Below are 23,692 nucleotides of genomic sequence, written 5' to 3' on the forward strand. Positions count from 1 at the left end.
TAAATCCAAATCAAAAGGGATTTCTCTCAAAATGTAACATGTTTTTAAAGGTTCTAGAAATAACAGTGTTCCATAGCTGCATCTACCCTTGATATAATCTTGCCTTGATTCAGAAAAATGACTAAGCATGTGCTCAATTTGAAACGTGCCTGTGCTTTTTCAGCCAAGAGAAAAAAAATGGAAGCATTGCAAAACACTGAAGTAAATACTTGCACATACAATAATACATTTCACCACCATAATACGTTGGATATGTGTGTCTCCATTGTTCTGCAGAAGTCATCCTAAACGTAGCCTCAAACGGACAGATGATACTTTTGTATCAAACAGGGTTTGGGCTGCCCACAAAGAAAATATGGTGTTCGGTGCTGGGAGTGCTGTTGAAAGTTTAGGCCAGCTCAGAAGTGATGTAAGACATCATCCTGTCTAGAATAGAGTTGCTTTGAAAGCTGAGAAAGAAAACGCAGAATTAAAAAAAAAACAAAAATAAAAGTAATCTGACTCTGTAAAGGATCAATCTGAAAATGATATTAAAAAAAAAATTAACTATGCCACTCCATAAATAATATTAAAGAAAACAAACAGTAAATTGAAATTATTCTTTACGAATGCATTTCAAAAAGAGTTACTGTCAGAGCTGTACACTTCTGCAAAAAGCAGTCATTGTAGATGCTGTAAAAATGCTGAATACAATTTATAGATTCACTTTTATTATGTTAAGATGACACTAACATGGTACCATGATTATTAATTATAAGAGTATAAAAACCATCTGTGACGGCTTTTCTTTATTGATAGGAAAGATGTGCTGAAGGCTGCAGTAACGTATGGATAGTTTCATTCACCACTATATTACTCTAATTTTCAACTGATGTAACGTAATATTACAGCAGCATGAATATGAAGTACCCCAGTGGGGAGTCAGTCCTCTGGTCTGCATTATTCCACAACAATAAGCAGATGACATATGGGTAATAGCATTATGTTCTCTAGGAGAGATGGTAAAATGTAAAATAAGAAACAGTGTCTTCTAAGCAATTCCACACAGTTTAATTTAAAAGGTGTGATCTTACAGCTGTCCAGCAGATGCCCACTAAATAATAGAATGGCAAATGGTGGTAGTCCAAGTCACCCTTCTGGTAACTGGACAATATTGACAGTCTAAAGTGAATTCTTGTCCTTGTCTAAGTCAATTGCAAATTGGATGAGGGTCTTGATTTAGATGGAGGAATGAATTCATCCTCCGACTACTCTTCTGTGCAGTCTATCACAATTACTCATAGTCTGCATTTCACACTGCATAGAGAAGTGCCAAAGCTAAAACCTTGAGGAGAAGACTTCACTCTGACTATTTAAATAAGTTTAATAATCTCCTCCTTTAATTTAGTTTGGAGGAAATCCTAATTGATTTTAGTTTTACATAATGAGACTTAATCCAAAATATGTCTCTTCAGGCCACTTTCAGTCCTTGCATAGATCATAAAACACTTTTTTTTTAAAAAAAAAATATCTTTCTCCTTGCTGTTAAAAAAAATGAAAGGAGTGAGAGATATGGTGAGTGGAGCTCAGTGAAGGCTGATTACAAAGTTCTTTGCTGTCACCTTGGAAATAATGAGGGAGGATATTGCCCAACAGATAGAAGATGATTGAACTGATGTAGATGCCTTGTGAGGAAATGTATAAGGAATTATTATATATAGAAACCAAGTGAGTATCGAAGATGTAACTTGGAGATTCCCTATAGACGTTTTCCCCAAATATAGGAAGAAGCATTTTCTAGTATTATTAGAGGTTATTAGTATTGCTATTATTACTGCTGTTATCATTGTAACTTTCACCCCAGGGCTCAGGTCAGCAACAACAACAATTTCTACAAGGTTATCATCAGGATTGCTGAACATTTCCTTTTCTGCTCAGTGAGGCTCAACAGTCTTATTTCTGGTCAAAATAATTTTAGTGGGAACTATGAAGCATAAAAATAATGAGACCAATTTTCATAAAGACATCTTTCCCTTGTGAATGCAATGTGCAATCACAGCAGAGCAGTGGCAGTATCTCACCACTTGTAATCCAAAGCAAAAAGTGTTAATGGTGCTGAACAACACCCTGGTTGAGTCTGTGTCCGGTTCAGGTTATCCTTGCTCAGGAAAGAGGAATTCCAACAAAAACATTTGCAGGGAAGGGCTACTAGGATTTTAGGTAGCAAAGAAGATCTATGATTCTGAAATCCACTCAGAAAGTTAAGTTTGGTAGAGGCAGTCTAAAAAGGGATATGCATACTTTTTAATACATATGTTGTAGGAAGAAGTGTGCAAGATAAAAGACAAGCTGGCAAATGAAATACTGTTTGGGGAGGAAATCCAAAAAGCAGTTTGCTAACGTCTCTAGAGTGGCAGCCTAGTTTCTGTGGTGATGGAAAATACTTTAAGCTGAATCTCAAGAAGTTCCTGGTGGGTCCAGCTTGACACTGGTGGTACCAGGGTCCTGCAGCCTGTCTTTGGTCACCCAGAAGCTGCTATGCATTTCTGTATGTTCTAAAACACAACTGTCAGTAAAGGTTGTGTAGCAGACATGTATGTGCCCATGGCTGACTTTTGGTGCGGTCCGAAGGGAGCCTGGGATGTGATCCCACTCAAATGCTTCTTTTTCTGTTGGCAGTTTCAGCACAGTATAGCTCTGAAAGATTTTTAATATGAACCAGTCTCTTTCTTTCTTTCTCTCGGGGACGTAAATGAGCCTCAGTTTTTAGCAAGAAAGGATTTACAACAAACTGTTTTCTTTCTCCCCTTATTGGATTCCCAGCTGTAGGAAGAATTAAGCAATGAGGTGAAATAATTGTTTAAAATTACTGAAAATGAATCATGATCACGACCTCAAAACTGAGAATCATGATCATTGTATTTGCATTCTCATGAATGTACATGAAGCTATTGTTGTGTACCAGAGTATATATTTGTGTATTGACTTTATCAAATTTGAGTGTTTGTGATATCTCAGTGAGCATGAAATGCAGTTACTTGGTTGCACCTGTTCATAATAATTGGATTCAATATTCATGAATGATTTTCCAGTAACCATGTGCATGAGCAACCATCATTAAGACAGGCTTCCAGCTCCCCAAATGTTGTACTGCAAGTGATCTGTGAGCTCTGTGAAAACAAAGGTTTATAAAGTATCAGCTGACACTTTGAAATGTATGCACAGGTGATTGCTTCTCTTGGCCAGGGTAACAAATCCCTGCTTGTTTACAGATGGGAATTCACCTTCATGTAGCAATTAGGAATGATGGTAAATGGAAGGGGATGCTATCTAAATTAAAAAAGATCTTGCTAAAACTAACAACCGTTAAGTGAGCTGAACCAGAAGCAGCCTGGAAAAGGCAGAAGGTGAAAATATTGAAAGTTAAATGTGCCAAGACTGGCAAAAGTCGAAAAGCAAAAATCCAAGTAAGCAGAAGAAAACATAAACCATGAAGATAAGAAGATTATTTAATTTACCTTGTAGTAATGAAATAAGTAGTTTGTCTTCCAGGAGACCTTTGTTTATCCTTGAGCTTATCTGTCCTCATACTGAATTATTTGAAATGTCGTGGGCCAAACCAGAATACGGTTTGAGCTGATAGGAGTAGCTCCTCAGGTTAGATAAGGTAATGTAGCTTGGGGAAGCGCCCACACACCTCTGGAGGGGCCACAGGGTGTGATGTGAGGGTGCCCAGGGATACTGTGATTCGTACAACCTGTTATTGACAGATTAAAAATCTTTACTTAAAATCTCACGTTGGTTCTTGTTAGATTAGATTATTACAATCCCTATACTTGGTGAAATGGTGTCCAGACAGTATTTCTGTTCTCAAATTTCTAGTTCATCTTCTGCTGATAACAGATCAAATGTAAGTAATTACTTAACGATGGAGATATGCTGTCTAATAAAGCCAGCATCCAGGCTGGAAGATCACTTACTGTAAAATTCGCATTGCTCTGAACACATTTCACTTATCAACACTGTGGATGTAAAATAAATATTAAAGCTCGTATTAAAGGTTTGGTGGCCACACATGTATTGCACAGAGGACCTATTCCTCAGTGCAGTATGAGTCAGCTACAGCTACATAGCCCTGCAAAAGCGGACTCCAGCACGGCCTTCCTCCACTCTATTTGAAATCAGTAAGAATTAGTCTTTCATTGTCTTCAAAAGGCTTTGAGCAGGTGCTCAGCTGTCTTATATTATGCATTGAGCAAAGTCTTCAGTCCTAAAAGTACATCATAGTGCTGCTGGGTAATTAGAAATTGGCACATCTGAGTCAGAGCAAGGCTAAAACTGAATATCCAGGATATTATCCAATGGCTTTTGCTAAAAATGTAACAGTCATGAGATTGCTTTGTATAAAGCAAGCGACAGCTTCCCATGAGTAGGTGTGCCTATTTACAATGATTACGTTAGGCACTGTGGCTAGCAGGTTTTGCATCATCATTGCCTGAAGATCAGGATAAAAAACAATCTTTTTCTCCTCTCCTCTCACCTCTGCTTGAGTTAGCATCTTTCTATTTGGGATTTCCTGCATGGAAGTATACACCTAATACACTGATAGTTAGCCCAATGTTTATAAGATATATTGGATTTACTGCAAATGAACAGATGATGTCCAGTAAGGCCAGTGTTTCTGGAAGAGTATACAAACTTCTTGCAATTGATATGTGTGGGCGAGGCAAGCAAATAATGCATTTCTGGACTGAGACATAGTTTGTAGAGTTCCTGTGGTTTCTCTTAGTAATATGCCAAAAACTCATTGCAGAAAACATTTCCTATCAGGGAAAAAAAAAGAAAAGAAGATGCAATGAGGTGCATCCAAATTCAGGCTAGCCCTGTCTAGACCAATAGCCTATCATACAAGTATGCAAAACTTACAGTTTTTACCTTGCACTTGTTGAATGATTGTCTGGACATGTCTAAATTGTTCCACCAACCTTTAAATGTCCTCTGAATTACATCTGATCTGGCATCAGATGGTACAGGGAATAGGCAATTCCCAACGAGGTGCACAGTTTGAAAGATCGTATAAACAGCTGGGGTTTGGCTCCCCTCTGCTTTACTCTAACTTCACTTTGCTGTGATTCCACTGAAAAAAAGCAGATGTGTCAGGAAGATCTATAATGACACATAGGTTGATCTAAGACCAGCGAAAAGTAGGAATAAGGCACTTTAACCCCATGGACCGCTATTTCCTCCTGTGCTAAGAAAGGGCAAAAATGCTTAAGTGGTAATTTCTGTTTTGATGACATTTTACAACAATATGTATTTTCTACGGGTGAAAAAGAACAGCTTGATTTTTAGATCTGATAAAGACCAAAGCAATTAGCAGTCAGTTCCTTGGATAAGGAACGGGTCAGGATAAGCTTGCACACTGGGGAAATTCAGGAACTTTTACATCTTCTGAGGATGGCTAAGAGCCATCCTGCTGGAATTAGGCAGGATATCTAATGCAATGGTTATCAGTTACTTATGGATGGAGGAAGCTCCAGAAATGGAAATAATATTTAATAAGCAATTGATCTTTACATTGGCCGAGATTATTTTTTTTTTCTCATTCCCCTACTTTAATGTGATTTCCCCTTAACATGGGTAGTCAGACTCCATAGACACGAACATCACAGAAAGCAGACTGAACTTGTGCTACACAGGTAACTATATAAACCTGTCAGTTTGTGCAAAAAGGAAGAGAAAAAGAGTTATCCAAGAAGAATATCCAAGTTTGGCTTTTTACATATGTGCCTATATAGAGGCTCGTGCCAAACGTGGTCTATTTTTTTGTCCCTCATTAGCTATATTTTTGGCTCACAAAAATAGAAGTACTGATTAAAAATTTTCTTAAAGAACACAGCTATTTATTGATCCTGAATTCTGAAAACTTATGAGTTTTGGAGCTGCAACTAACCTCTTATTCAGTATTCATCATTTTGAAAGCTACTCATAAATTGTATCATCTTGTTTCACAGCTTCAGCTCCCAAAATTATGAACTTTAGATCCTACTATTTATTGCAGAAAGAACAGAATGCAATTTGTTTTGCCATTATGTATTTGATAAAAATGTGTCCCATGCTAATGTCATGAGAAAAGATGACAGCAGGCTTTAATGCGAAAAGCAGAACAGGTTAGATTTAAGTTATGGTTATGAGATCAGAGTGAGACAAAATACAAGATAATACAAGTAGAAGACCATGTGGATAAATACAGGGATTTCTGTAATGGAAAACTAAATATGCAGAGATTGGGCATCGTTTTTAATTTATCACTTTCATCTCCTTCTGCTTTTGAAATCTAGTTAGTAGCATAATATTGGCCTAGAGTTTTAAGGAAGAAAATGTCAGCAGGCATTATTAATCTTATTTCTATAAAATTGTATAAAAAAAGTAAAGGAAAACAACATTGTTTATCTTTGTTTTGAAGCCTGCAGATATTGTGGTTATTTTGCATAATGCATATTGATATCAGTTGCTGTGTTTTTTTAAACCAAAAAAAAATATTAAACGCTTACGGCCAGAGTCTTAATACTGCTTAAGGAATACAGAGCAAGTTCTCCGCTTCACTAACAGCACCACTGGCTGCCCATGTGGCTCTGCTTAACACAGTCAGTGCCAGTCTCCACTTGGGCACTCATATCTTTCTCCTTCGCTTGGCAAAGCCTGCTGTGCTTCAGAAGAAAAGTGCCACCAAATGAATTTCATAGATTCATGGAATGATTTGAGTTGGAAGGGACCTTTAAAGGCCATCTAGTCCAACCCCCCTGCAATGAGCAGGGACATCTTCAACTAGATCAGGTTGCTCAGAGCCCCGTCCAACCTGAACTGAAATGTTTCCAGGGATGGGGCATTGACCACCTCTCTGGGCAACCTGGGCCAGTGTTGCACCACCTTCATTGTAAAAAATGTCTTCCTTGTATCTAGTCTGATCTAGGTCCTCTTTTAGTTTAAAGACATTTCATGTGGGAACACTAGTCTGCCACTGATCTTTGGCCCTGTGATAGATCCTTCCTCTGATTTTGGCCAAGGGAAGAGAAACAAATACTGTAAATTCTGGTTGAGCAACAGAGGTGTCAAGTCCTGTGGCTGAGCCCCTCTGGTCATATCAGCCTCCCTGCTAGTCCTTCTGCTCTGGACGGCCCGACAGCCCACCCACATTGCTGCTGTTATGGCTTGATTTTCCATTTTTGAACTAAAGGATCTCTTGGGCAACTTGCAGAAGGTGAGGCTACAGAGTTTGAAGTACCCTTTAATGTTGAGAGAAGAAGGTTTTTCACCTTGTCCCTCATGCATCCATACCCTTGGAGCTTATCCACCCTTGTCATTGTGCACCTGCTCTTCAGGAGAACTCATCACTGGTGTACAGGTGGTACTGGAGGATGCTCTGTTAAGTGTCAGGTAGTATCAGCTGGGAGAGCAATGTGGGGAGAATTAAAAGGAGGAGGCACCAGCCTGAGATCTACTTTGACATCCCATACAGGGATGCTGTATTTCCATCCAGCATTTCTCAGTCAGAGGCACAAGCTGTGTAATAGAAATCATGCTGTGTAATAGAAAACAAAAGCTTTCCAGATCCACTCCCTTGTCTTTGCACAGGACATCATCTGCCTCACACAGGTATTTTGGGAAGAGATGGCTTTATTGTATCCATGCTGTACAGGCAACCTCTGCATTTCCTTAAGAAACGGCTGTATAAATGGCTGGGCAGGAGCCAGCCCTGATGGTGCTGCCAGGCACCTGGACGCCTTGGAGGAGCCTAAAAACATCCCCCAGTTCTCCGTGACTGTGTCTGCCTGAGAAATTAAGTCATGCCCAGAAACCTTTGCCCATAAATCAGTAAGTCAGGAGGTGCTGTTGCCACCACCCCCCTCACTGACTCCCAGGAATGTCCATAACCTCAAATTAGCCTATTGCTTATATCTTAAATACCATACTATACCCTATCATATACTTACTGTCTTGTAAGGGCAAGCTCTTCCGAGTTCCTGTTTCCCATGTGTATGTTGCTATCTGTGTTGGCTGGCAAACAGCACTTTGTCAAAAAAATATTAAGGAAACCACAAGTGGTCTTTGTGATTCTATTTAATACCATTGTAAGAACTGTGTGAGAGACAATACGATGCGGTCAGCCGCCTTTTGAACAATTTTCAGTAACTGGAAGACCATGCCGCTTTTTTTTTTGCAAGTGTGCTTTAACAGTGGCCAGCCTATTTGTGGGTTTCTGGTTTAAAAAGGGTGCGGACATTTTCTGTCGAAAATGGAGCTGTTGCACTCTATTTTATTTTGAGGGAAAAAAAGCCTTGGGTTTTTTGTGTCTATGTGAACCTTGTTTACATGAAACATAGCTCCATGTGGGTTTTTTTTATTTTCTCTTTTTTTTTTTTTTTTTTTTTCCACAATAATGCTCTAAGCAGGAGGGAAAAATGCTCTGCATATCTCCAGAAATGTGAAATACCAAATAACTTTTTTCATTGTTTGTTTAAATTTCTAGAGATTTTGCTAAAGATCAAAATTCATTATTGATAGGTGTATTTTTAGCTAGAGGAGGCTAGGAGGATCTGTACATTATGTTCATTTTGATGTCCTTTCAAGTTTTTTAAACTGCTGTTGAATTTTCTTATCTGTGGATGCTGAGATGCGTCCCATGCAACCCATTCCTCTGTGTCATACAGGAATTCAAATGCTGATTTCAAGCAGTAAACATCTGATCTTTTTCGGTGTTGAAAATAACAGCCCCTCTTAAAACAGTTCCATCTGAGTTATTTTGAACTTTTTCTCTGGCACCTCATCTCACACTGGCTCACATAAGTCTCGCGCTTCTCAATGTATTGGAAACAATAAATTCAATGTGACTTTGTGAGAAAAAATTGATAGACTGATTATAGCATGCCAGCTCAAAATTCAGGAATGAAACAACCAGTTTTCATCACACTGCTGCTCGCTTAAGGGAGAAATTCACACATACTTAGAAAAGAAACTTAGAAACTTTAGATACCATAACATACATAATGTAACTTTAAATATTCACTCTCATGCTTTCTTAGTAATATATGATAACACAGTAATGTTTACATTAAAGATGGGCTTGAGCTACAAACAACAGATTCAGATTTTCCTTTCATCTAGAAACTTGCAAAATTTTAAGATGAACTTATATCACAGTCCCAGACAGCATATGTGGTGGGGGAAAAAAAAATCCCATTGAGGAAAGAAAATACAATTATTCTATAGTCTCTGGTGAGTGCAGTTTTGGACTAACAGACATAAACAGTGAAACTGTGGGAATTATAATTTATTTTATCACTTTTAAATAATGTTTCTCAGTATTATTGCATAGTTCCACTTATTCAAAGACTATAAGCTCTGATTTTCTTTGTAGCTTTCTATGCATGCTGAATATTTTGAAGATTTTAAAATGAAATGAAATGTAGTTTGCTAGCACTTGGCAGACCCTTAGGCTGGGAAAAACATGGAAAGAGCAGCCAGGTTAACTCAAGCAGAAATTGCCCTAACAGGAAGACATCTGATTCTTCAAGGTTTTAAAAGCATCTGTCTCAGTGTATACTTCCAAGACAGACTCCCTGCAAGTGCCACAGGTCGATCCAGAGGAAGGAGTGGCCTGAAAAAACACTAAATTGGAGGGAAAGATAAGAAAAAAAAATAGGAGTGATTGGGTGATTTTTATCATGTGTGGGACAGGAGTCATGAGTAACACAGGTTGGATTATGCCAAGTTTTCCTTTGAAAGTATACAGAAATAGAAAATAAGCATTTCATGTTCAAATTAAGAAAAACACATTTTTAGGGGATGAAAATTAGTAGAAGAGATTGCCTGAAAATCAGAGCCAATTAAGGACAACAGGGAAGTCTTACTGAATTTCTTTAGCTGCAGTAAGCAGATTTGCTACAATACCAGTAACAGAGGAAAACTACAGCTCCTTCTTGCATTTAGGGACTATCTGGAGCGCCACTGAAAGTTGACCTCTGTTGTGCACAGGGACAAGTTTGTGGAGTTCAGGGGGAAGAAATCTGCAGGGAAAGGGGGTCTTCCATCCTGCAGATGTGCAGGGTAATCCAGAGATGCTGGAAGAGTCCTTCATGCCCAGCTGTGCTCTGTGGCAGGAAAAGGCAGCGAGACTTGTGCTCTTACAGGTTTTCAAGACTTGTCCAACACTCTGTCTGAAAACCACCATGTGGAGCAGCGCCGGCGGTGCATGTGGAGTCTGGCTGAGAATCCCACACTGGGTACACATCTGTATTTGGTAGTGTCTGGCTGCTGCCCCATTTGCACATGTACAGAGCAGCGGTAGCGTTGTGTCTGTTTCATGCCTTTTTGCCTCTTTTGAAAACCAGTGGGGAGGGACACTAATTGGGGCTGAGCAGTATACTTTCAAAAATTTCAATTTCAAATACTGAAAAATGTTTAAATGCTTTTGTGCTCATCTTCAAGTGAATGTGTGGAATGGTATGGCAAAGGTATACAATCAAACAACCCTTCTCATGTGCATATGGGATGCTTATGGCACAGAGTTTGGATCAAATACTATACAGCTATTGGTGGCTAAGTGTAGTCACCAGGACCATGCAGAGCAGTTCTGTTAGATAAAAATCACAAAGTTACGAAGAGTGATTTAAAATATGGGTTTGTGGTTTTTTGTGTTTGTTTTTTTTTTCTTATTAAGGAAACACTGATCATTTAAATTTAGACAATTTCAGATGTGGCACATCTCATCAGTGTTGCATCATTTATCTACAGCTACTTGGTTTCCAGATGTGACACAACACAACCTAAGGTCAGTAAAATGAGCATCCCACCTGAAATGTGGCAATAGCATTAATATCATTAATTACATATATGGTGCATATGGTATATATGCAAAACTGAATGACAGTGGATGAAGACACAGTGCCTGCAATTTTGGTTGTATCCTCCACAGCTGACTTAACATGTAGCCTTAAATGTGCTCTTGCCACATAAATATCACTGTCAGTGACTCCTTTAATTTTTCTTCATAATTAAAATAACAATAGTCTCAACATATGGAAGCATGCTGAGTAGGAAATATCTTCAAAAAAGTACATTAAAGAAACCCCTGTGTGACTGAAATTGCACACACACATTCTGTGGGCACACAACTCTGAAACCATGCACAGGTATCTTTTCAACTCTTAATGGAGATAAAATAGCCAGCATTCTTGTGTTTACTCTGCCAATATTTAATATAGGTGATAGCTCCCATTCTTCTTCCCTTATTAAACGCTGCTTTTAATCCCAATCTGAATGACTGGTGTACACTCCAAAACGGGATGAATGCAGGACTCCCGAGAGTGATGGATGACTTTGGTGTTTCACTTCTGGCTTCCTAGCATGGCACTTATGTAGAAAGAGCTGGCTTTCCGTTTGTTGAGCACTTAAAGTTTGTAAATATTTTGCAGATATCTGTGGCATAATCTCCTCAAATGCATGCTAAATAACTACTTTTTTTTTTTTTTTAAAGCATAATGTTAAATAGAGTTAATAACATACCTACCAACGCCTCCTTCCACTTTTTTTTTTGTCCTTTTAAGTTATTTTAAGTGTGTGGTCTTTCAATCTCAATATCACAGTGACATAAGGATCTGCTTTGGCTGTTTGCTTTGTGCTGTTTTATTTAATGTGTTTAGAATGACCTTCTACCTCCATTAAATTACATATGATCTAGTTTCTCAGCAGGGCCATTTATGATCATTTGTCTTAGGTTTTATGTATTGCTTTTCATTGTCCATCTCAAAAATTGCCTTACTTGCACTGAATAAAAAGTGACAAGAAGTGATGGAATATGTTGTTAGAAACACTTCGGAGATTTCTTGATTCCAGAAATGTTAGTTTATGAGCTGCAGGTCCTCTCAGGATGGATAACTGCATTACAGCGGGGTCAGTCCCACCCTGGGGGACACTTACGGGGGAGGAGGGGACAGCTCCCATCCCACCCCTTATCCATGCTTGCCCCCCGCGCTTGGCAGCCCTCAGCAGGGCAACTCCTTGCCACCTGGCTGAGCTGGCTTGAAGGCAGCTCTGTGGTACCACAGCGGGTTCCATAAAGGAGCTCATGTATGACTTAGAATTTCATAGGTTAGAAACTTGAACTCAGGTCCTTCACAGAGAGGACAAATGTAATCTAGACAACCTAGTTTTGATATGAATATTGCTCGGTTATAACTGTATTGCTAGGGCATGGCACAGCTAATACTGGCAGTCTGAAATGTTTTTCAGTCTATCCCAACACAAATAAAAAACAACATCAAAATCTGACTTCAGCTATGTCACTTATAAAGAGCTGATAAATCAATAGGAGGTTGATGTGCCCCATGATGGTGCAGCTGGGGGGTCCAGAGCCTTTAATGCACCCTGAGCAGGGTTTTATTGTGGGCCCACACACCTCTTTAAAACCTATGGGCTGAGCAGCACTGTGCTCAGCAGGTGGTATTCTACACACGTGCTGTCAGCCTGAACATGTCTTCCAAGGGCTTAGGCACGTTCTGGACCCCTGAAGACAACTGAGTTTTATCCAAGCACCTACCGCACTCCCTGCACAGTCCAGTTTCCTAACTTGGGTGCATTTGGGAATGTTTACCCATTTGTACTTTTTCTTGTCTTTTCTAGTACTCTCCATCAAATTCATTTCTCGGAAAAGGGTATTTAGAACAGTCTGTCTTCTCATTGTAATAGTATCTGGAATAAAACCCCGCTGACTTTCTCTGCTTCACAATGATTTGGTTGTGGTTTTCGATGAATGATAGCTCTATGCGTTACATTCAATAGGGACCATTTGTAGAGCACATGTAAAAAAGGGTAAGTGGCATTTTCCCTTTCAGTGTGTCAGCCTTAGTTCTTATTCTCAGCAAACTTAGTGAGCCTAAATATGATGCCTCTGTATAAACAGATAAAGTATGCAGTGAGGTTCAGGGGAGACCTCATTGCTCTCTACAACTACCTGAAAGGAGGTTGTAGAGATGTAGGTGTTGGTCTCTTCTCCCAAGTGACAAGTGATAGGATGAGAGGAAACGGCCTCAAGTTGTGCCAGGAGAGGTTTAGATTCGGTATTAGGAAAAATTTCTTCACAGAAAGGGTTATCAAACATTGGAACAGGCTGCCCCGGGAAGTGGTGGAGTCACCATCCTTGGAGGTATTTAAAAGATGTGTAGATGCAGTGCTTAGGGATGTGGTTTAGTGGTGGACTTAGCAGTGTTAGGTTTACAGTTGAACTTAATGATTTTAAAGGTCTTTTCCAAACTAAATGATTCTATGATTTTTTTCTCTGTTTCATAAATTAAAATGCACAGTATAAACATAAATTAAGGGGTGCTTGTAAATATAAAAACCTGAAGCCACACTTGTGATAGACTCCAAACACGGAGAAAGTATCAATATTGATATTTGTGTTATATGTGATAACTGGCAAATCCATAACTGCAGAATTAAAAATACATACATAAACAGACCAGACAGTCAGATACACTAGGAAGAGAGAAAAAGAACCCAAACATACCAGACTTTGCAGATGCTTTTATGATTCTATGAGGCCATATTAAGTAAGCCTTGTTACTGCTCTCCATTGCTCTTCAATGGGACCATGCAAGACAACAGCAAACCTCAGTCCAAGGGTAAAAGTACTAAATAAATAAGCACAGAGTCACTTTTTCTGCTTCAGGATAGAGTTTGTAATAAATTGAATCAATAAGTGTTTTCATCGTTTTGGGAACAGTTGGCTGTAGGGTGCGTGAGAGCTCTGATTTCTGTGTTAATTTAGTTGTCTTGAGAGATTAGAAAGACTGAAGGAATAACTGTTTTAAGATTACTCTGTCTATCCCATTTCTGGCAAAGGCCACTAAGGTTGTTTTTTTAAGTCTTAATAATTTTGCTCATGACAAGTGATGCAGCAGAAAACATCTTTCTCCTACAGGTTTATCAGTTTATTAAGCATTTGAGTCTGATATTTCATTTTGTTCTTCTTTGCTCCTACCGTGAATAGGAGGCAAACCAGAGAATTTGTTTCTTTAGGGTACTCTGGGAACACCCTAACACATTAGCACAACCAGCATAGATAAATCCAAAAGTAAGTCTGAGACTCATCTAATTTTTCAAGGATCAATGAAAAATGTGTGAGTGTCATTTCTCATAGACAGTTATATTTGTTTCCTGCTGTTCTATCATAAGCTTTCTTTTATTATTTTTATCTCCTGTGAAAGCAAAATTGAATATGTCCAGAAAATAAATGCAACGCAGCAGAAGACAAACTCAAAAGTTGTGAAGTGAAACAAAATCTGGAACACCGGTTGTTCAATTATATAGAGTGAATGTAAACATGAATAACAGTTTACCTAACTATTTTTTTATGCCACATTAGCTTTTCTGTAGGAAGGAAAAAGTATTCTCTGGTGCTTGAAATGCAAATGTTTCAAATGTACATCTATGCATATTCCCTGTTAACCACGTTTAAGGTCAGTTGTTTTACTTCTGCCATTGTGCAGTCAATATTTGTTTTAGTTATGAAACAGCTAGTCACAGTTATTAAGAAATGTCTCTTCCTCTTCCCATTCAAAGCCAAATTGTTCTCACTTTACTATGGAAAACTCTGATTCAGCACAAAAACATAGTTAAATTGAAGCATAAGTGGTGTCCAGCCCACATTTAGGAGATCTACGCACATGCTTTATAATTATACAGGGAAAGGGAGGGGGTATTTGCATTTCAAATGTAAGACACCTTCAGGTGGCTTCTTTATTGTTGTTGTCATCCCAGTAGACATAAGTGATCCAAGTAGGTTTAATGTTAACAATCTCTCTGAATATCCCACTGTATGTATGCATTAAAATATTTTCCCTTTAGAGCAATCTGGCCTTTTACCAACCTCCCAATGGCTGTGAAAACAAACTGCAATGCAAATTATGCTAAAAAAAAATCAAAGGGTGGGAGTAAAATTAATATCTGCAGAATTCTTAATTTGTGCTTGCGGCCATCTGGCTTTGCTCTCCCTTGGGATAGTGACCTTACTCTCTCCTTTGTCGGTATTTCGTCCACTTACTCTTTGGTTGCCACACTGGCATATGAATGCTGCCTTTTACTTATCTTTTTTTTTTTTTTTTTTTATTATTTTTTTTTATTACTACAGTTGTCGGTATTTCGTCCACTTACTCTTTGGTTGCCACACTGGCATATGAATGCTGCCTTTTACTTATCTTTTTTTTTTTTTTTAGTATTTATTTCTATCTGTATGGAAATGTATGCCTTCTTTTGGGATAGAAATTTCCGTAACTGCACCTCTACTATTAGAAATACAACACAGTCTCACTTACTAAACACTCAGTGTGGGCAAGTACCTTCACCTCCAAGGAGCAGCATGGGGTGAGGATGGACACAGAGATGCCCTCAGAGGCACGTTTGAACACCTTCATCCAAAATGTTCCTGTGGTTGCCTGTGCCCAAACCCCAGGTCTTTGTGGTCTGCAGAAATGGGCTCCGTTAAGCACAAAGCGCCATAACATCTCCATCCCACACTCTGCCCGTGGTTGAAGTGATACTTTTTGTCATTTGAATAGTAAATATCTCCCCACAGGGCTTAATCTGAAAAAGCACAAAAAGTTATACTCTCTTTTCCCCTCGGGTGAGGCAACCAAAACCATCAGCGGAGGCTGAAGGCAAGTGGCACCAACCGCAGCTGGAGAGCCACAGATGTTACGTATGTAGTGCATACATCTTTCCACCTCATTGAGCAATACATCATAGCTGACTGACCTGCTCAAGTTACTCACAGAAAACTAAACTACCTTGGTCCCTTCCTAAATACACTTCAAATGGAAAAAGTCTATCTGCCTGCCTTCTAAAGGTCACAGTAAGAAAAGGAAAGTTGGCTCCTTTTTTTCTGCTTTTATTATTTGGCTTAACTGCTACATTTGTTCCAGTCCCTGCTGTGGAGAACAAGCATTTGGTCGGTTATGAAGCATGGAGTTATCAGTCCCTGTATCAAGAAAGTATTAGAAAAATGCTATTGTCAGCCCTAAGCATGAAGATTCAGATTGTGAAGCCAATGTGACTAAATGCAGCCTCGCAAACAGCAGGGCTGTAAATGTCCCTCAGGAGGTATCTCTCCATGGGTTCACAAACTCACGCTTGTACAAGTAAGCCTGGTGCCCTCCACAGTTACTTACCAACATCAGCAAATTCACCACTACTTGCTAGTTCATGCTTTCAGAAAACAACTGTCCTCTTTGGCCACTCTCTAGAAATCCAGCACGCCCCTTCTCAGGTGCTGTAGCTCCATACATCGCCTTAGCGTTTTCTGCTGCTTTCAGCTGATGCTGAGCAAGGTAGGTCTTTGTCCTGTGTCACTGAGTGGAAGGGAGCAAGCACCAGTGAGGTTATTCAATCTCTCTTGATCCTATCCTTTCACATTTTAAGTATCTTATTGATACTCCTTTTTGGTGTTTCTTTGAATAAGCATATTTTTGTCCCCGTTGTTCTTTCAGCCCCACCATCCATACGTGCTTGGGTAGGTGCAGGAATTGAACTGGTCAACAGACAAATAATAAGCGTAATAATAGAATAAACATACACCATAAACCAGGTCTCCAGGCAGTGAAAATCAGCATTGTTTCATTAAAGTTAACGGGATTTCTTACTCCTGAAAACTTGTTTACCCCAATTGGAAGTTAAATCTTTGTCCAAATAACATAGTACATACAAGGACATTAAAACTTTAAACACTAGAACTCTACACATCCTCCATCTACAGGCAGAGGATCTTGTATGGATAATATTATACTAAGTGAAAACCTGATCCTACTCAAGTCAGCAGAGTAGTTTTTGTTCTCTGTAATTGTTATCCACAGTTCAGTTTTCTTCACTGATAATTATGCGGCCCTAGTATAATATAAAGGCAAGATATTCTAGAGTGCGTTAATGGGATCATGCACTACACGACTGAATATTTTGTATCATGAATCAGTCTCAAAGCAAGAGTCTGGGAAACCTTTTCCTTAAAATTAAGGGGCATTGCAGGAAAACTGAGTCAACAAAAAAGCTTTGGCTGGCTTTACTGGAGCTCAGTTTTGCCCCAGTTAATTTAATTCAATACTGCAGCTATAGTAGGAAAAGACTAAAGTCTTCATCTGAACTTCATTCAGATTTTAATTCATTAAAAGCTGAAATCCCCAAGCAAAACTCAGGACATGTTATAAAGTTCGGAAACAAAACCAGGAAATGTTTTGATGCCGCAAAGCCAACAGAGGTCCAAAGATGCTGTTCCAAGTGCAGCAACACCGTCGTTCATCCTTGGTAAACAGCTATAAAGAGAGAAACTTTGTGTCTTCATGTTCTCATTTATTCTACTCTGTTTGTTGATCCTTTGTGTCCTCCTGAACTTAAGGAGAAAACGATTAAAGGAACTTTAAACAGAGCGCTGTAATTGTTGCCATGCAATTAATTTACTTGTGCTATGCTTCCAGGCATCTTCAGTGTGAGAAAATACGTGTCCAGAAGAATAACCTGGTTTGATCTGAAATAGATACTCATATATAGTTAATAACAATGTATCTACATGTTTAGCCAGTCTGCTTTCTGAGCGCTTGCTAAGTCTTGACTAATTTAACAGCAGTATATTCAGATCTGCCCATGCCTTTTTATGTAAGTATTTAAAATAAATATATATAGAGACACATAAAAATCTAGAACAAACCCCATTGATTTGGATTTTGCTCTGGTTAGAAGAACAAATGGGGAGCGCATGAAAATGCAAATGTGCTTGTTAATGCCCGTATACATCAATGCAGCATTTCAATGTGTTTCAGTTGATGGAAGACATTTATATGGACCTGTCATTAAGCATAGTCTTGTGGCTCATGGACTTGGCTACTTTGCCATTCAAAAATATGCTAGTTAACTCAAATTACCTTATTTCTAGGCTAGTAAGTTACTGCAGAACCACATATCCTTATATCAGCAGAGAGACTGCTGATTCTGAGTGAAAAGGAAACAGGCTGTCCTATAATGTGCTATAATTTGATATAATTATAATTAATTGTAATTATAAATGTAATTATAATTATGGTTTGATGGTGCAAAGTTGGAAGAGAGTTTAGTCATTCCACTGAAGCTGGTGAATTTAGTTACGGTTTTCGTATCTAACGTATGTAAGCATAATAAAGAATTAAAAGGAGAATTTTATAAAAATGTTTTCATAAGTGTTACTCCAAAAACTGGGGCAGAAAGTTTCTTCTAGGGGCCTAGTAGACTAAACATTTTTCTTTTGGATTCCTTTCAGTACACATAGGCCTAGTAGTTCAGCTTGCAAAGGTGAATAATCTCCCTTCAATGTGATATACCATAGGAAGAGAGAAAAACAGAGAAGTAAAAGATGTATCTTGTATCCTTCCCTGAACAAGTTCTAAGGAAAAAATTCCATGTCCACAAAACGATTAAATGAATAAGACACTGGTTCCTACCACTGGAGTTCAGTTTTACATTTAATCAAAGTGCTAATTTAAATTACTTTGGTAGTGGCTGTGCAATCCCCGTTAGAGGATACTCCACATTACAAAACTGCCACATATAATCTAGCACCAGTGACAAAATCTGTAAAACCAAGGTCCAACACACTGCTGATATGGAAAAAGAATTAACTCTGACCACAAGAGACTGAAGCTGGCTTATCAGTCAAGCAGTGCATGTCGTTTTGCCTCTGTGGATAAATTAATAGCCTCACGTCATAGATTATTGTGAATTTTTCATTTTTGATGAACGACATTGCAGTATACTGGTTTAAATGGTATAGTGCGTTTATCAATGTGCAGTACAGCATTTAAATCCCTAGATTAAAAGAATTGACATAAATATTATAAATTATGGAAGACTAGCTATATCATGAAATCATAAAAATATGTAAAAATTAAACCATTTACAAAAGAAATTGAAAAACTGCCATTATTGTCAATACATACCACAGAACATGAGCATACATGCATATATATCTCCCCTGTCAACATCTAAAGGTCAAATCCTGGAAGTGCTTCCCAGAAGGATCCTTTGCGGATTTACAGAAGCATGCTGAAGCAAAACACAAGCCAAAATATATTTTATACAAAAGGTAAAAGGAAAGCAACTAAGATCATTATTCGGGCTGAACCCCCTCTAGTATTTGTTTGAGATCTTAAATACTGCTAAAGCACTGTTTCTGCAGTAGTCCCCTTTCTGCATAGTCTGATATGTGGTATTTTGTGGCTGGAAACTTCATTCTAGGTTTTGATTAAAAGACTGTACAATGTGCAAGGCAGCAGAGAACTCATCCCCAAGACTTGTGAGTTATTTCTGTTCGGCTAGAAGCTGACATTACACTGACAACCATCTCATACTTACTTTACACTTGCTGGTTTTCACAGTTTCTCATCTTAGGGACATAGTCCAGAGGAATGCTTTTTCTTTTTTTTTTTCCTAGTTTATGTACTTTGTTGATTTGTGAAAGCATATCTTAGGATGTTTGATATCTTTTGGCTTTGTATTGCAGGCACAGTTTTTCTCCTAGTATCAGCTCCTCTAAAGCCTGAAAGATTGACTTTTTTCCCTCACTTGTTAACTTAATGTAGGTTGTCTTTCTGTTATTCACTTAGATTGTGTTTCTGCCACATTAGACAGAAAGGAAAAAGAAGAAAAGGAAAGAAAGCAGAAAAAAACCCCAAACCCAAACTGCTGCTGTTTCTCATTCTAGGTACTTCTATGTCACAAAGAAAATAATTCCCATAACTCCCATTATAGGAATACCTGAAACGTGAGACTCATCTAAGCTCCGCTGTATGAGAATTAGGAATAAAGATTTTCATTTTAATACAATTTTAGAATTGAGACATAGGCTGAAATTTTATGAACGGAATTGTTTTGGACTTCCTATGATGCATGAGCCTTGATTCATAACGTGACATGAAAAAATTTCATTCAGCTATACTTCTTTATTTTACCTTTTAGCCAGTAAAGAACTGCACACTTCAAATTCCAGAATCATATCTTTTTCCTTATTTTAAGGTCAACAAAAATATGCTGGAGCCTACGACTATTTAGTAGAGGTTATTACATTAAATGAAAGACAAAAGTACACAGGCAGAGTAAGAAAAAGGGAAATCAAAGCATTTAATCTACAACTTGTCACCTTTTACAAATTGTCTTGAAAAAAATGCTGATCGCACTGGCTTGTAATTCACTTGTCTCTCAGTTTCTGCCCCATTAAACAGCATTATGTCCCTTAAAGTCTTTTCCAGTTTCTTATACTTTTAACTCTTCCCCCCCTTTGCCTGTTACACCAGTCTTCTTGCTCTGTCATTCTCCCTGACAGACTCCCTTCTCGTTAGCTCTGGCAGAACACTGCTTTTTATTGTAGTTCCTGTGATCTGTTTTGGTGCGCAGAGCGTCAGCTTGTTTCTGAAAAGACACGTCTGCTTGGAAGTGAGGATCTCTGCTCACTGAATTAATTCCTCATGTAAATGATTTAAACTCCATTTCTGTAGGGACTGGGAGCCAGATCTTTCCTCTCTCTTTCTCCTTTAATATGCATGAGGAAACAGGGTTGCCTAACTCCTGGAGGTGTATCTTACGGAGCCAGGGGACACAGTACCTAAGACTCGATGCCCAACTCTCAACTCCCATTTGTGGGCCGAGGTCTACATTTGGGCACTACCACGCTTTGGAAACCACCCACATGGGGCATGAGCTGATGGGCACCATCGTTGCCACCTTTCCACTGGGGAGGGGGACTCTCCCAACAGATGGAGGAGCAACAGGCCGTGTTCAGTGGACCAGACCTAATGGATGCTGGTGCTGTCTCGGGAATACAGCTGTCAGCTAGAGGGATAAGGGCACACATATCTGCTTCCATAGCAATTGCAGAGGTTGACAAAGTAAGGTGATGTGGAGGCGGGTGGAGGAAGTGACGTAAGTGGAGATTTGCGGGGCGGGGGGCGGCAGGGACCTCTGACAACTGATTGAATACGCAAACCTACTGTAAGGAAATGCAGTTCCTTCACTCCACTTCTAACAGTCTTCCGTTGCTTTTCACGTAGAGAGAGACAGGTTCATATAAGAGGAAAAAAAAAAGAGATATGAGGAAGAGACTATTCCTATTAAACCATGGATTGGATCCTGTAGAGCATGCTTACTATCAAAACATTTCTTCCTCTGATAAGTCTGAAAACATATAACACAAAAAGTGGCTGTTATTTACCTGTAAATGTGGCAAAACATTTAAATAAAGGGTAAAATCCGTCTGCTCTTTTTATTACATTAGAAAAAAAACAGTGTGAACAGATAAAATGTTCAGGCACCAGATGAGAGCAGACAGAACCAATAAAATCAGAAATAAAGATGGTGTTTTATTGTGCTCTGGTGGATGGATGAATTATACCTCTGAAACATATTTCACCAACTTGCTGTGTACAGGGTTGATGGTAAGTTACCCTTTGTGTAATTCCTACCTAGTGTTTGCTGTATAGTTCAAGACAGTGTAACGGTAATAATAACCTGTGTAAAACTCTTCCAATGAGCATATAAAGACCAAGATTGAGGTCCCTAGTAGTGCTGTAATGACTGTATAAAGAATTACAGCACATTGACTATCATCCTAGGACACACAGTGCGCCATCAATAAAATAAGCCACATGCCAGCCTTTTCTGAGTGCAGATAAATGAATGACAGAGGAAAAGGTCAAGAGTATTATGTAGAGTAAGAGATTTTCTGGGCATAAGATCATTAGATCATTTAGACTCACCACCTGTATAACACATGGTAAATAACCTCACCGCGTGGCCCTGGAATTCATCCAGGTATCTTGTGTTAAGTATATGCATATCCAACAAGGCATCAAGTCCTGATCAAAAGTCACTGAAAGGCAGAAAATCTGATACTTCCTTCAGTATGGCATTTCAGTGATAAAACATATGCATTGGTGCCTCATTCTGAACTAATTCGGAAATTTTTGAAGATCCCTATGTCTGTCCTTAGGTAGTTAAATACTCTAGGGAATATGCCAGAATGAGTTGACATGTTTAGACCTTATTAAAAAGGAAGAGCCATGGGCAACAGGAATGCTAATTGCTAAAGAAGAAGCACTAAGACTCACCTCAGAATTGATTTGTCCTTTGTGCGATCAGTCTTCAAGTGGTGACACATCATCCCTGGGAAGATGTCCTGCCAAAAAAGAGAGAAAAAGAAGAAAAGGGATTTTTGGTACAGATACTTGAAGTGATATAAATATTTCAAGAAGAGCATGATCATATATTCCTAAAGGGAGTAATAACAAGAGAGTTGGGAATGCTTGGCTGAAAAAAAGAATAGATCCTGCATTACAGACCAGAGAGTGAACTTGGCTACTAAGTTCAGCTGCAACTTCCAGCAGTTTAATTTGCTGAATAAAAGCTACTGTGTAGAAAAAAAGGCAGGTGTTAGTCCAGCAAAAATAGCGGTATCGCAAGATGAACATAGCTGTGCTGAAATAGCCATGGATCATCTATAGTTTCTCTAACTGCAGGGATGCTACCAGTTGGCAGGGAGTTGAGAATCTGGCACATGTTGAATTGAGGACCGTAAACAACCTCTTCTCCCTGAAAGGTAGGGAGGACTTTTCCCAAAGCAGACAGTCAGGACCTTTGAGATTTCTACTATTCCACAGCGAGTGCTTTTCTAGTCTTAGAACAAGGGGTTTCACAGACAATTGATCGCTTCCACCATATAGAAAGAAATTATATTGCAAGCCGTACTGCATGGCTGGTTAACTAGCTCCTGCAAGCAAGTGCAGACATAGGATATGCAGAACAAAGCTGACTTCGCAAAAATTGGAAGTGCAGATAATGTATTATGCACCACAGAAGGACAGGATTCGTACAGTCTTCTCTAAATATCTGGGAACAAATCCTGACCTTCACTGGATTTAATGATACAATTAAATACCACTTCATGAGCTTAGTTTTGGGGTATTTTTTCCCCTGCGTTTTTTAAGCTTGTGCATTCAGACCTTTGAAAGCAGGGGCTGGTAACCTCCCAGAGAAGCAAGAAGTTGTTTTGCCACTGGGTGAGACAAGGCATCCCAGTTCTCACGGAACTGCAAACTACAGTGTGGGCTGGGACCCACAGTCTCCTTCAGCAGCACCAGGTGAAGGTGCTTTCCCTCCATCCTACAGATTCCTCCATTTCAAAGGCCAAGACAAATTCTTTGTAAGGGGGAAAAGAATGTGAAATTATTAGTATAAGACACTAAATAGCCTGTAGTTAAATATGTATAAAATGAAATACATCTTTACTTATAGAAAGACACAAACACAAATAACATGTTTAGAATTCAAAGAAGAAAAATTAGGAAATAGCTTAGGAATTCAGGCAAAATTATACATACACAAACTGCAAACACAAACAAGTAATGCCCCATTAAAATATGTATCTTTTAAAAAACTAATTTCCTAGTATTTCATCAGTTCTCTGGCCCTTCAGGGGCCGAAGGATTCCTTCTCACAGAGCCCACCGAGAGCAAACCAGGCACAGAGGAGGCGAATGACCTGTGCATCGCCGCACCTTCTCCTTCCCAGCACAAATTCACACATGATGGGCTAAATGGACTTTTTCTGTTCTGGACCCAGGGAGATTTGCAGGGAGAAAATGGGAATT

The sequence above is a fragment of the Charadrius vociferus genome, unplaced genomic scaffold, assembly GCF_000708025.1.
Source record: "Charadrius vociferus isolate BGI_N301 unplaced genomic scaffold, ASM70802v2 scaffold1151, whole genome shotgun sequence".
In the NCBI taxonomy this organism is placed as follows: Eukaryota; Metazoa; Chordata; class Aves; order Charadriiformes; family Charadriidae; genus Charadrius; species Charadrius vociferus.